Source organism: Cervus canadensis, chromosome 17, assembly GCF_019320065.1.
Source record: "Cervus canadensis isolate Bull #8, Minnesota chromosome 17, ASM1932006v1, whole genome shotgun sequence".
In the NCBI taxonomy this organism is placed as follows: Eukaryota; Metazoa; Chordata; class Mammalia; order Artiodactyla; family Cervidae; genus Cervus; species Cervus canadensis.
The window spans coordinates 34344022-34359468 of NC_057402.1; the positions used below are offsets into that span (position 1 = coordinate 34344022).

Here is a 15447-nt window from a genome sequence, read left to right on the forward strand (position 1 = left end):
GACTTGATGACTTCACTGGTGAATTCTACCAAATATTTAAATAAATAATATTAATTCTTCTCAAACTTTTCCAAAAACCTAAAGAAGAGGGAGCACTTCCTAACTAATTTTACAAGGACATTACCCTGACATCAAAGCCAGACAAAGCCACTACAAGAAAACTACAGTCTAATACCTCTTATAAACATTGATACAAAAATCACAAAATACTAACAGAATTCAGTATCGTATCAAAAAGATGCACCATGACACACCATGACCCAGTGAGATTTATTCCTGGATTGCAAAAATGGTTCAACACACAAAAAGTGATCAATGTAATATACCACATCAACAAAATGAAGGGGGAAAAAACCACATGCACATCTCAATGTAGAAAAAACATTGACAAAATTCGACACCCTTTCAAGATAAAAATGTTCAGCAAAAAACAATAAAAGGAAACTACCTCAACATGATAATAAAGTGTCTTCTTAATTTTATCCCCTCCCACTCACATAGAAATGAGTTTAAATTCTCTAAGCATAGACCATCTGGGGAGGAGGGTGTTTGTGTGTGGCAGGGCAGCCCAGAAGACTGCTGCCCGGGAATGGGAGGAAAAATGATAAAGGGGGAGAAACAGCCCAAGTTGAAAATTCCTAGTGTTCTCACAACAAAGCAATGGTGGGGCTTTGAGTGCTCCCCACACATCATCCACCCTCCGCCTACCCTCGCCCTCCCCACCACTCCTCTCTGAGGGGAGAGTAAGTGGCAAGTCGCCCCTGGCTGCTGGCACCGCTTACTCCTGTAGGCTGGAGGCCAGCCAGAAGGCCGTGAGGGACTGGGTGGGGTCAGGCATTTGATTCTGCCTCCTCTTGCTGGGATCTGCCTGCGGTCCTGCCCTGGCTTAGTCTGTCTGCTGGCCAACTTCCCGCCCTGGCTGTGGGTAGCACGACCTCTGCTCTGATGCCCATCACTCGAAGACTTGCTCCCCTGCATCCTGGCATGCTGCTGCTGCTCTGGAAAGCCAGCACCTCCGAAGGCTTCCCAAGGAGCAGACCTCACAACTCTACTGACTGGAGCCGTAGGGAGCCAGCACAGGAACTGGGAAGGATAAGATGCCACCTGGATGCCTGAGGAGTATGGCACCGCAGGAAGTGCATGCACATGGCTCTGTGGGTCCACGGCTGTCCCTACAGGGAGCGTGTGGGTTGGGTGAGTGAGTGTGCGCGCTGCCATGCCAGAAAGATCTGTAAAGATCAAAGACTGCCAGCAGCCCTAGTCAGAGAGTAGCAGGGGGAGGGGGGTGGGGGCTGCAATTCCTCTTCCCGGGGCATGCCCTCCAGCGCCTACCGGGACATGCCAGGTGAGCCCCAGGACAGGGGGACGCGGGCCCCGGGGAGTGGGCAGTGGCCCAGGGCTTTGCTTTACTCGCAGCTATGTATAGTGCTGGCAGAGGGTGTTCCTTGGGAACTCTGGGTTTGAGTCAGGGAGAGCATCTGTCCTGTAATTTTCCAGGGGAGAGATGAGAACATGAATTTGGAGTAACTAGCGCCGAGATGCTGGAGCAGCGCCTGTGCCTTCCTGTTCCTCCTCCTGAAATCTGTCCTCCCTCCTCCAGGTGGCTTCCTGTTTGACGGGCTCTCTGATGATGAGGACGACTTTCACCCAGTAAGTGACTGGGCTGCCTGCCACTTGGGGGAGATGGTGCTGGGAGGCACCCTCCCCGGGACCTGGCACGCCCAGCAAGGGGTGGTCAGAGGCCCTGTGGGGGCCCAGGTGTGTCACCCTATTGCTGAGAACCTGGCAGCCTGGGGAGTCTCCCCAAGAACTGTTCCTGGAGCAGGGATGGGGTTCTTCTGAGAACCACTTGGGGCTGCCGCCCTGATGTGGGCACCTCCCTTGTCCAGAGTGCCAGGTCCACGCCCTCAAGCAGCACCCCCAGCTCTCGCCCAGCTTCCCTGGGGTACAGTGGAGCTGCCGGGCCCCGGCCCATCACCCAGAGCGAGCTGGCCACCGCCTTGGCCCTGGCCAGCACTCCGGAGAGCAGCTCTCACACGCCGACTCCTGGTACCCAGGTATGGAGAGAAGGGGTGGGAAGGTCCAGGCCGGGCCCCCAGGGAGAAGGGCCCAGTGGTAGAGTGGGTTTACCTTTGCTGATCCTTGTGCTCCATCTGCTTTGATCTGAGCTCTACCTGGAACCCCAGTGGGTTTCCCACTGCAGCTCAGGTGACCTCCCTTCACCTGCCTTTAGGCTCAGAAGTCTGGGGCTCATCCCAGGCCTGACTGACTCTTCTCAGCAGTTGGAAGAACCTCTTGTCGCATAATGGTTCCTTATTTATTCCTGAAAGTGGCCAAGCATACACACAGGCTTAAGCATTCCTGGTGATGGTCACTCCAGTCGGCAGGGCCATTTCTCCTCTCCCAGTGTGGGTCCTAGGCTTGGTCAGGGGTCCCATTCCATCTCCCCGGAGCCAAAGAGTACAGAACCCTTTGTGCCCACACAGAGAGCGTTTAGGTAGCCCTGTGTGGCTGTCTCATGCTGGCCCCTGCTGGGAGGCAGTGGTGAGGCACCCTGGGCAGCCTGGGGTGATGTGACAGCAGTGGGTGTGTGCTGGGAGACTGGGGTGGCTCTGAGGGTGGCACTGACCGTGGTCTGTCTCTAGGGCCACTCCTCAGGGACCTCCCCAATGTCCTCCAGCGTCCAGTCAGGGACGCCCATCACCAACGATCTCTTCAGCCAAGCCCTGCAGCACGCCCTGCAGGCCTCCGGGCAGCCCAGCCTTCAGGTCAGTCTTCCCCCTTCTGATGTTCACACGGCTTCTTTGGTACTCTGGACGCTGAGCTTTTCTCTGCTCTGCGAGGCCCTTCCACTTGGCCTGCTTTGCTGCAGGAACAGCTGGGGCTTGATAGTGTGACCGGAGAGGGTGCTCCCAGCAAGGGCGGTTGTCCTTGCGGCTTCCACTCCTGCACCCAGTGCCCATGGCCTGGCTCCACTGACCACCTGGCTTGGGTACTTGTGGCAGTTTCAATGGAGGAGTCACTCATCTAAGAAATCGAGTATTTCCTGCCATATTAGTACACAACATTGTCACAGTCATCAGCGACCGCAGAGCTCCATTGTGAGCTCCTGAGCCCTAAGGGCACTCTGGAAGGAGAATACGTGAGATCTGGCAGCTGTCAGATGGCAGCCACTTCCTATGGTGAGTCCCAAGGGAATTCAGGATGTGAAAAACACAGGGTACTGGTGCAGGATAGCTCAGATACACATGAAAGGAAAGATTTCAATGAGCCCAAACTCTAGCATCTTCCCATACATAAAAAGGCGCTAAATTCCTTAACTTGGGTTATCTGGTTTTCTTTAATTAACAATAACCTTTTGATGTTCAGACTGCCTGCCACTTGTTGCCAAACTTCTCTATGCTCTGGCTTCTCTCCTTCCTCAGAGCAGTTATCTCAGGGTCACTTGAGATGCTGTCTACCAGGCTTGAAGTCCTAAAAATTCCCACCAAATTAAACACGGCTCTCAACTTTTAGTTTGTGGATATATACTTTTTTAAGTCAACACATCCATCCTATGAGAGTTGACTGAGTCTTGAGCAGCTGGGGTAGAGGCCAGCCAGTCCTCATTCCTCCATGGAGGGGCGCCAGGCAGTCACTGAACTGAGGGAGGAGCAGGGAGAGAAGCCCGACCCAGGCTTCAAGGTGAGGGCCTAGGTCAAGCAAAACTTTCCTGAGGAAGAGGTGTTGGACTGGCTGTCAAGGAATTAATTAGAGGTTAGCCAGGCAGGGAAGCGGTTGTTTGGTTGAGGGAATGTGATATCCAGGCTGAAGCAGCCAACCTTAGAAATGGCCTGCGTCAGTCTACCTGTGACCTTCCACCCACAAGACTAGTTTCGAAATCATGGTGCCTGCCATGCTCTGGATATCATTTCTGGGGCTAATAATGAGGCTTGGTTTAATGTCTCATCCTATTCTTAAATTCTCAGCCAATTTTATCACCTTCAGAAATGTAATTCTTATTTTCTTATCAGAAATCCCTATTTTTATTAGCATTATCAGAATCTCTATTTTTAAAGTGACCTCTGGTGAAAGTTAATTAGGCCGTGAGTTTTAGCCATACTGCCCTAATGTGGCTGTGATTCCACTCACTTTCAAATTGAGTGAAGAGGCATTTTCCACCCCAGAATTCCATGTGCTAAGTCACTTCAGTCGTGTCCAATCCTATGGACTGTAGCCCGCCAGGCTCCTCTGTCCAAAATTCCATCCTTGGGTGGAATTTGCTTTGTACATTACTTCACAATAGCCAAAAGGTAGAAGCAACCCATGTGTCCATCAGCAGATGAATGAATAAACAAAATTTGGTATATAAATACAATGGGATATCATTCAGCCTTAAAAAGGGAGGAAATTCTGACACATGCTGCAACATGTGGACATGCTACAACCCTGAGGACATTATAAGTGAAATAAGCCAGCCACGAAAGGACTGTATGAGCCCACTTATAGGGGGCAGCTGGAGCAGTCCAATTCATAGAGGCAGAAGGTAAAGTGCTGATTTTCAGGAGCTGAGGAGCAGGGAGAATGGGGAGTTGTTGTTTAATAGGTGCAGAATTTCAGTTTGGGAAGATAAAAAAAGTTCCAGAGACAGATGGTGGTCACAGTTGCACGATAGTTTGAGTGTACCTAACGCCACTGAACTGTACACTTAAATGGGTAAAATGGTAAATGTCATGTTACGTATATTTTACTTCAAGTTCTAAAAATATATAGAAGACACCCCACCACCAGCAAAACAAAAGGGAACACATCAAAATTTGAATGATTCCACCCATCTCTGTGCTGGAACTCCTCCAACCCTTCGCTTGACAGGAGCCTATTCTATGAATGGAGTTTATGAGTTCACTAAAATGGCTATGAAATGTAAAAATGTGTCTTGCTACATATGCAGGTCTCATTCTTCTCCTAGAGCCTGAAATAAAAATGGACAAAGAGGAAATTACTACCTTTATGACTGAGCACTTATTTCGCAAACATTGAAGTGCTGTTTTATGCAAGGCACTATGCCAAGAGCTGGAAGATGTGAAAATGAAGCATATAGAAAAGTTCATAGTCTGGAAGGGGAAATGTCCATGCATAAATTTTTTCCGTGAATGATTTTAATGTCAGATAAAATGTAAAATGTGCCTCATTCTGTGTCCTTAAAGGACCCTGTATTTCTCTCAGTTATTGTATGTGTTTCACTGTATTGTCATTAACTTCTTTTTCTTTCTCCCACTAAGTGGTAGACTTGTGTTGATGGCCCAATTCATCACCCTCCCTTGAAACAGGCCCATTTACCATATGACTTTGCAGGACCCGCCCACCGTGAATGGAGTGACCTGCCTACCCCTTGATTCCAGTGTCCACCATGTGACTTGCTTTGGACAATGGAATGTTAGCAGATATGATGACAGCAGAGGCTTGACGTGGACTTGAACACTGCCCTTTTGCCCCACAGCCATTACCGGGAGAACAGGCCCGGGCTAGCCTGCTCAAGGCCACGTAGCCCAGCTGAGTCTCCTAAACTGCCTTAGCAGAGGCCAGCTGTTGATCAGAGGCCCTATAGATATGTCACAGCCCAGCCAAGAAAAGTATACAAAGTATCATTGTATAACCAGATGAATTGTTTACAGAGTGAACACATCTATGTAATCACTACCCAAAGCAAAAAGGAACATGTTAGCAGCATTTAGAAGCAGCTTGCAAACCCCTTCCCACTCTTTACCCACCTTGTCCTCCAAAGGTAACCATTACCTTGACATCTAACCATAAATTAGCTTGTGCCTGTTCTTGATCATCTTCTAAATGGAACCGTACCAAATATAATCTTTTGCGTCTGGCTTCTTTCATTTAACATTATAGTAATGAGAGTAGTCCTGGTTGTTGTGAATAGCAATAGGAGTTCCTTGATTTTCATTGCTTTATAGTATGATGTGATGAGATATGGAATATTTCCTGCCATATCAGTAAACGGATGTCACAGTCATCAGTGATTGCAGCCCTCCAACGTGAGCCAGTGAGCCCTGAGGGAACTCAGGAAGGAGAATATCTGCCATCTAGCAGTCATCAGACTGTTACCCACTCCCTACAATAAGCCCTGAGGAAAGGAAGCTCAGGATGTGAAAACAGGATACTGGTCCCAGATGGCTGAGATGCATGTGAAAGGGGTAGTCTCAGTGAGCCAGACTCTTACATCTTCCCATATGTGTGTTTGTGTGTGTGTGTGTGCGCGCGCTCAGTCGCTCAGTTGTGTCCGACACTGTGCAACCCCATAGACGGCAGCCCACCAGGCTCCCCCATCCCTGGGATTCTCCAGGCAAGAATACTGGAGTGGGTTGCCATTTCCTTCTCCAATGCATGAAAGTGAAAAGTGAAAGTGAAGTCGCTCAATCGTGTCTGACTCAGCGACCCCATGGACTGCAGCCCACCAGGCTCCTCTGTCCATGGGATTCTCCAGGCACCAGGTATGCCCCAAAAGCACTAAATCCCTTAACTTTGGTTATCTGGTTTTCTTTAATTAGCAATAATCTTTTGATGTTCATCCTACCTGCTGTTTGTTGCAAAATTTCTCTATAACACGGCTCCTCCCCCTACCTGCTCAGAGCAGTTGACTCAGGGTCACTTGAGATGCTGTCTTCCAGGCTTGAAGTCCTAAAAATTTCCACGGGATAAACATTGCTCTCAACTTTTAGGTTATGAACACTTTTTAAGTCAACAATGGTTTGGATATAACACAATGTCTTTATAAATTCTACTATCAGTGATATTGTTAAGTCGCTACGTCAATGCACACTTGGATTATTTCCCAGGTAGACCTATTAGGAATAGTGCTGAAATGAGTATTTTTACCTATGTCTTTTGGTGAGCATATGTATGCATTTCTGTTCCACACATAGTTAGGAGTAGAATTGTCAAGGTATTGGATAAATGTATGTTCCACTTAATACATATTGCCAAACAGACTTCCCAAGTTGTTGTTGTTCAGTCACTATGTCATGTCTGACTCTTTGCAACCCCATGGGCTGCAGCACACCAGGCTTCCCTGTCCTTCACCATCTCCCGAAATTTGCTCAAACTTATATCCATTGAGTTGGTGATGTCATCCAACCATCTCATCCTCTGTTGGCCATTTCTCTTCCCTCCCTCAGTCTTTCCCAGCATCAGGGTCTTTTCCAGTGAGTCAGCTCCTTGCCTCAGTCAAGTATTGGAACTTCAACTTCAGGATCAGTCCTTCCAATGAATGTTCAGGGTTGATTTCTTTTAGGGTTGACTGGTTTGACCTTCTTGCTGTCCAAGGGACTCTCAAGAGTCTTCTCCAGCACCACAATTCGAAAGCATTAGTTCTTTGGCACTTACTCTTTTTTGGGCTTCCCTGATAGCTCAGTTGGTGAAAAGTCTACCTGCAATATGGGAGACCTGGGTTTGATCCCTGAGTTGGAAAGATGCCCTGGAGAAGGGAACAGTTACCCACTCCAGTATTCTGGCCTGGAGAAGTCCATGGACTATATAGTCCATGGGGTCACAAAGAGTTGGACATGACTAAGCAACTTTCACTTGCCCTTTTTAAGGGTCCAACTCTAACATCTGTACATGACTACTAAAAAAACCATAGCTTTGACTATGTGGACCTTTGTCAGCAAGGTGATGTCTCTACTTTTGAATACATTGCCTGGGTTTGTCATAGCTTTTCTTCCAAGGAGCAAATGTCTTTTAATTTTGTGGCTGCAGCCACTGTCCACAGTGATTTTGGAGCCCAAGAAAATAAAATCTGTCATTGTTTCCACTTTTTTCCCTTCTATTTGCCATGAAGTTAAATAAGCAAGGTGACAACATACAGCCTTGACACACTCCTTTCCCAGTTTTCAACCAGTCCATTGTTCCATGTCCAATTCTAACTGTTACTTATTGACCTGCATACAGGTTTCTCAAGAGATAAGGTAAGGTGCTCTGGTATTCCTATCTTTTTAAGAATTTTCCACAGTTTGTTGTGATATACACAGTCAAAGTTTTTAGAAAAATCAATGAAGCAGAAGTAGATATTTTTCTGGAATTCTCTTGCTTTTTCTATGATCCAGTGGATGCTGGCAATTTGTCTCTGGTTCCTCTGCCTTTTCCAAATCCAGCTTGTACATCTGGAAGTTCTCGATTCACATACTGCTGAAGCCTAGCTGGAAGGATTTTAAGCATTACCTTGCTAGCATGAGAAATGAGCACAATAATACGGTAGTTTGAAAATTCTCTGACCTTGCACTTTTCTGGGATTGGAGTGAAAACTCACCTCTTCCAGTCCTGTGGCCACTGCTGTGTTTTCCAAATTTGTTGACATATTGAGTGCAGTGGGAATCCCTCGTGGCTCAGCATTAAAGAATCCTCCTGCAATACAGGAAACTTGCAGGAGATGAAGGTTCGATTCCTGGGTCAGGAATATCTCCTGAAGAAGGAAACAGCAACCGCCTTCAGTATTCTTGACTGGGAAATCCCATGGACAGAGGAGCCTGGTGGGCTACAGTCTATGGGGCCTCAGAATTGGACATGACTGAGAGACTCAGCAATGACAACAACTGAATACTGCACTTTTAACAGCATCATCTTTTAGGATTTTAAATTGCTCAGCTGGAATTCCATCATCTCCACTAGCTTTGTTCGTAGTAATGCTTCCCAAGGCCCACTTGACTTCACATTTCCAGCAGAAATGTATGTGTCCTACTTTCTTCACATCCTTGCCAACACTGGGTGTGGCCAAGTCTTTTTCATTTTAGCCTTTCTAACGGATATGTAGTAATATCTCATTTTGATTTTAGTTTACACATCCCTTATGACTCTACGGACATGGGTTTGAGTGGACTCCGGGAGTTGGTAATGGACAGGGAGGCCTGGCGTGCTGCGATCCATGGGGTTGCAAAGAGTCAGACACGACTGAGCGACTGAACTGAACTGAAATATGACTTATGAGCAGGAGTATATTTTCAATTCAAATTTCGTGTGAAATATCTGTTCATATAAGATTCAAGTTTGTACTTCAGACTCTTTTATTGTAGAATTAGAAGAGTAGCTATGCAGGTAATGAGTCTTCACAGAAAGAGGTCCTAAAGATGAAAAAGAACTTTGTATCAGCTCAAGCCCAGCCTTATCCACATCAGGAATGATACAGTGGGATTCTAGCATAAGACATTTAACTCTAGAAAACCTCAAATCAGTACCCAGGAAGTAGACAGTGAGTTAGACACATGATAATGTGGGGATCTTCAAGGAAAAGCCACTGGCTGGTCGCTAGTAGACTCACAATGAGTCGTCTGGTATCCTAGGAACACCAGGACTTCAGGGTCTTGTTCTCAGACACAGTCTCAGAAAAGAGATTTTGCTGACACAGTGAGTCAGAAATTCATGTGAAAATCAGAATGCTGATGTACTAATTCACACCATGAACCAGAATTACCAAGCATTCCAGTCTCTGATTAAGACATTCACTCCCTATAAGAAAACGGCTTGGGAAGTCAAGTATAATCAGAAGGCTGTGTGGTAAGCTGGAAGCAGAGCACCAAAATTGGGGGAGGGGGGCGCCAAGAATAGCAGGAGCATGCTTCCAAGACCCTCATAGTAAAAATGCATGTGACACTGGGACTGGACAGGATATGACTTTGGACTAGACCTCCCTGTCCCCAGCCAATGCTCGGATGAATACTGACCATGTCCCTTTAGAGACTTTCCTTTTTTCAGTCTTTCTTGTGGTGATTAATTCCCTTTCCGATTGACTCCTTCTCTTCTCTGGATATTCTGAGGACATTTGTTGGTCGTCTCTGTATCGTCCATTTCCCCAGCTCCTTCTCCAGAGGTCCCTGGCCCCTTTTCAACAGACCATACTTTCCATGGAGAATCTGATCCTTGGAGTTCCTGGAATGGTTCCATCCTAGACCTAGCTTTAAGCTCACCACCTGGGCCAAACCAATCAGTGCATTCCATCCTCTGAGCCCAGCGATGGACTGAGCATGTCAGCTGCAAATGCTAGGATCCTGATACTCTCTATTTCCCACTGGGCAAGAATGAGAAAGCTTGTAACCTTGCAAGTTGTCTGAGGACCATGAGGGGAGTCAGCCTCAGGTTATTTTGACATGGAGGAAGGCAAGGTGGAGAGCAGAAAGCAACTGGATTCCTTGTGATTTCTTAAGCCACTGAATCAAGCAAGTGCAGCCTCTGGACTTTTCAGATCCTTGAGCCATGATATCTGTTTTCTTGTATTAAACAGTTCATATTGGTCTGGCAGACCTAATTACTGTCCAGTATGTAATATCCTCTTCTTCTTTACTAATAGAACCCTCTTTTTAGTCATAGTTTAAAAATATTTATCTCCCTTACTCCCCTGGTGCTAAGGGTGGCTATAGCCAAGAAGATACTACTGAAAGTCCCTGGGTAGTGCTTCTGGAAAAGTGATTGATTTCCTGAATATTTTTTTAAAGAGGGCAGATTCAACTGGCACATGCATTCTGCCTTTCCCAACCCCCTTTTTCCTGTCTTCCAAGCAGACACAATATCCAGAATAGAGACAACCAACTTGTGATCATGCAACCGAAAGACAGACACTAAGGATGGCAGGATTTCCTGGTGACTCAGATGGTAAAGAATTTGCCTGCAATGCAGGAGACCTAGGTTCAAGCCCTGGATTGGGAAGATCCCCTGGAGAAGGGAAACTCTAGACACTCTGGTATTCTTGACTGGAGAATTCCATGAACAGAGGGGTCTGGCAGGCTACAGTCCATGAGGTCTGAGTCTGATGCAACTGAGCAACTAACGTGTTCACTTTTAGGATGGCAGGAAAGAAGAGAAGGAGCCTGACTCCTTGAGCAGCTGCATCAGTTCCCAGACGGCCTGTCTCAGACTCCTTGTAACAGGAGAAAAGTAAACCTCATACGGATTTGGCCACTTTGTTGGGTTTCTAAATGCAGCCAAATACAGTTCTATCACTCAGAGAATTCAGTACCCTGAAGTGGGATACTGCAAGTGACATAATCCGAAACATGAACTTTGTTGAGTGGTAGAGATGGGCTTTTGGGCTGGGAGGGTACATGCATTGCAGAGTGGAATTCCAATGACTTTGTTGTGCAGTGGTGGAACACACGGTCAATTTGCTCTTCTATGGGAGATACCCCACACGCCAACCTATTCTGTTGTGTTAGGGAAAACAGCTGGAATGATTCAGAATGTTGGCACATGCTGGTGACTTCATTCCATTTTCAACAAAGTCTTGAAGGAGACCAATGAGCTAGTTTTATCCAGGTTGAAGAAAAAAAGGAAGGAAGTACCACTTCACTAAGGAAGACTCTGCTTAGGGCCTGCCATCTCCTTTGAGATCCCATAATTTGGGATAATCTGATCCTATTGGGATAATTTGATGATTCTATAACTTGGAGATTTGCAAGGCTGAAAAAGATCATTGCATCTGTTCTCCAAATAGGAAGGTGGCCTCCAAGCAATAGCTTAGAAGATGAGACTGGTGTCCTGGGCCTTTCCTAAGCACCTTCTTTTAAAAATCACTGCTCCACAGGAGATTGGGATTGACATATATATAGTACCATGCATAAAATGGGCTTCCCTGGTGGCTCAGATGGTAAAGAATCTGCCTGCAATGCAGTAGACCTGGGTTCGATCCCTGGGTCGGTAAGATCCCCCGGAGAAGGGAATGGAAATCCACTCCACTATTCTTGCCTGGAGAATTTCACGGGCAGAGGAGCTTGGCAGGCTACAGTCCATGGGATCGCAAAGAATCAGACTGATCGACTAACACACACTTGCTTAAAATAGATAACCAATGAGAACCTACTGAATAGCATAGGGAGCTCTACTCAATGCTCTGTGGTGACCTAAATGAGAAGAAAATCCATGAAAGAGTGGACATGTATACATGTATAACTGTTTCACTTTACAGCAGAAACAAACACATTGTAAAGCAACTATACTCCAATAAATTTTTTTAAAAAAAATCTAGATGTCCATCAACAGAGGAATGGATAAAGAAGATGTGGTACATATATACAATGGAATATTACTCAGGACTAAAAAGGAACGAAATAGTGCCATTTCCAAAGAGGTGGATAGATCTAGTGATTGCCATACAGAATGAGGTCAGAAAGAGAAAAACAAACATTGTATAATATCACTTATATGTTGAATCTAGAAAAATGGTACAGAAGAACTTAGTTGCAAAGCATAGATGTAAGGAACAAATTTATGGATATCAAGGGGGAAGGAGGGGATGGGATAAATTTGGAGACTGGGATTGACTTATACACACGAGTATGTATAAAATAGATGACTAATGAGAACCTATATAGCACAGGGAACTCTCCTTAATGATCTGTGATGACCTAAATGGGAAGGAAATCTAAAAAAGAGAGGGTATATCCATACATATAACTGATTCACTTTGCTGTACAGCGGAAATTAACACAACATTAAAAAGCAACTATACTCCAATAAAATCAACTTAAAAAAAAGAAAGAATCACCACTCAAGAGAAGAACCGGGGGGGTGGGGTGGGGTGTCTGCAAAGCATTCTCTTCAGCTAGAGCCCTTTGTTTCCAATTGTCTAGCGACAGTGAGCATTAAGTTGAAGGCCAGAAGAATAAGCAGAACACAGACGCCAAAAGATAATAGAGGAAGATGTTTAGGTCCATGGACTGTGACCTCACAGGAGCTTCAGCTGTGGTTACTCACACAAAGGATTGAAGAAGAGGTAAATAGACTGGAAGCTTACAACATTTTTAAGGGAATCATATCACCAAAAATGAAAATTTAAGGATCTGACCAGCAAGAATTTATCGTTATTCAACCCAAGGTCCCCGAACACACACAACAGACAGGGCATCCTCCACAAAGTTTGCTCCAAATATGGTTCAAGAGGGTAACGCATGAGAAGTCACTCTAAAGAAGATGGAGGGAATTCCCTGGCAGTCCAGTGGCTAAGACTCGGCACTCCCAGTGCAGGGAGCCTGGGTTCAATCTGTGGTCAGGGATCTAGATTCCACATACTGCAGCTAAGAGTTTGCATGCTGCAACTAGGGGTCCCGTGTGCCATAGCAAAGACCAAAGGTCTTGAGTGCTGCCACTAAGATCCACTGCAGCCAAATAAACAAATACTTTTTAAAAATAAGATGTCTATTTTTAAAAAAGATGAAACTTGGACTATGAAGCACAATCGATAAAGTTCTTCCCAGGGAATAGGTTGTCTGAGTAAGGAAATTACTATCAAACGAGGCTTTTCCTGTCTAGCAGAATTTGGTATTTGCCATAGATCTAATAGTCTCAATAGCTTTGATAAGTTCCCCACTCTTCCCTTCCCTTCTCCATTATTACATATGGAATCAGGGGACGATAACTTGGCTTTTAGTTCATAGGTTACTGGGCTTGGTATGAGGATTCACACCAGGGCTAAGTGGAGAAACTGCCAATGAACTAGATATTCTGACTTTTGAGATGGATGAAGTATCTGAATGAGACCTCAGAACTGTCTTCATTAGGGAGGGAATATGTTCTGTTTATGGGAGGATGGATAGCCAAAAGGGTGGGCTGTTGGAGTTACTGCTTTCTTTCTACCCAACAAGCATTTTCCGTGTCTTCTTTACCATCAGAACTCTGAATTTGTTTAGAAAAGCCATATGCCAGCTAAAAATGAGAGCAGAGTTTTCCAGCCATTGAGACTTAAGCAAACTCTGCCAAAGATATCTGGAAAAGCTTTGCTTTCTGGTTTTAAGTATCACCACTTCTCCCCTTTTTACTTATTTCTCCTTTTCTTGCCTGGAACTAAATGGGAAGTTGAATCTTCAGGAAATAGTGAAGAGTATCAGAAATGGTGAATATTTGAATAAATATCAAAGATTACTTCTCCCTCTTGATTTCTTTAAATTGCATGTGGCTATTTAAAAATAATGTGGGGGGAAATTTTAAAAAATAAAAATAATGTGGGAATGTCTCTTTCTATACTCTGGAACTTCTTAAGTAGCTTTGAAGATTTGATGTGTTCTCCTATGAATTCTTCCGGGCCTTGTGAATTCTTGAAGAGTAATTATTTAGTTTATTTAAATTTTTAATGTTTATTAGGGTAAATTTTGGCAAATAATATTTTCCTAGGAAGTTGTCTATTTATGCTACATTTTCAAATGTGTTTGTTCTAGACTTATGAAAAGTAGTTTCTTAAGATTTTTAGGTATTCAAACCTCTGTTTGCTGGGGCAGCCTTAGTTCTCAGAGTTCATGTTATGGACCTCTTCCCCTGGATTGATTCTTGTTTTTTTTCCCAGCACGGCCCCCAAACACCAGTCTCCACTTCCATCCCACACAAAGAAACCAAAGAAACCAAAACTGACTCCTGCCTCCAGGCCAGACAAAACGTCTCCTCTGAACTTGCTGAAGGAAGAACAAGAACAGCAAGAAGCAACTGGACATATTGATGGAGAACAAAATGAAATAGACTTAATGAACAAGCCAGTGAGGAGATTTTGAAAGTAGAACAGAAACATAACAAATTCCGCCAATCATTTTTTCAGAAGAAGTTGGAATTGATTGCCAAAATCCCAAATTTGGGGGTAACAACATTTGTTAACCATCCGCAAGCGTCTGCACTGCTTGGGAAGGAGGATGAAGAGGCGCTGCCTTATTTGACAAGCACTGAAGTGACGGAATTTGAAGATATTAAGTCAGGTTACAGAACAGATTTTTATCTTGATGACACTAGAAAATTATTTTCACTTACTTTGAAAATAAAGTTGTCTCCAAAAACTTTCATCTACGTGAGAGTAGTGATCTATCTTCAAAGTCCACTGAAATCAAATGGAAATCCAGAAAGGATTTCATTTGATCAAGTCAAATGCAGAATAAAGCCAGCAGGAAGAGACAGCATGAGGAACCAGGGAGCTTCTTCACCTGGTTTATTGATCATTCTGATGCAGGTGCAGATGGATTAGGAGAGGTCATCAAAGATGGTATTTGGCCAAGTCCATTACAGTGCTACTTGTTTCCTGACATGGATGATGAGGAAGGGGAAGGAGAAGAAGATGATGGTGACAATGAAGAGGAGGAAGGATTGGAAGATATTAATGAAGGAGATTAGGATGAAAGTGCAGAAGATTAGGAGGAGGAAGATGAAGGAGAAGATGACTAATGGAACATGGATGGATTCCAACCTTCCTTTTTTCATTTTCTCCAGTCCCTGGGAGCAAGTTGCAGTCTTTTTCTTTTTTCTTTTCCTGTGCTCAGTCACCCTGTTTTTAAGATCTCTTTTCCCCTTTATACCAAGGTTCACAACTTATTTGTGAATACCTTGAGCAGAATTCAATGGAAAAGGAATTTCTACTCCTTTCTAATCCAAATTCATTTTTATCCCTTCCTGTCACAACAAAGGCTATAGAATCAACACCACCATGCTCTGTGGGAAAAA

General features: G+C 44.9%; 1 pseudogene; it reads left to right on the forward strand.

Moving 5' to 3' along the window:
- The first annotated feature begins 1293 nt into the window (after positions 1-1293).
- LOC122454930 lies at positions 1294-15141 on the forward strand (annotated as a pseudogene).
- Positions 15142-15447: the final 306 nt, after the last annotated feature.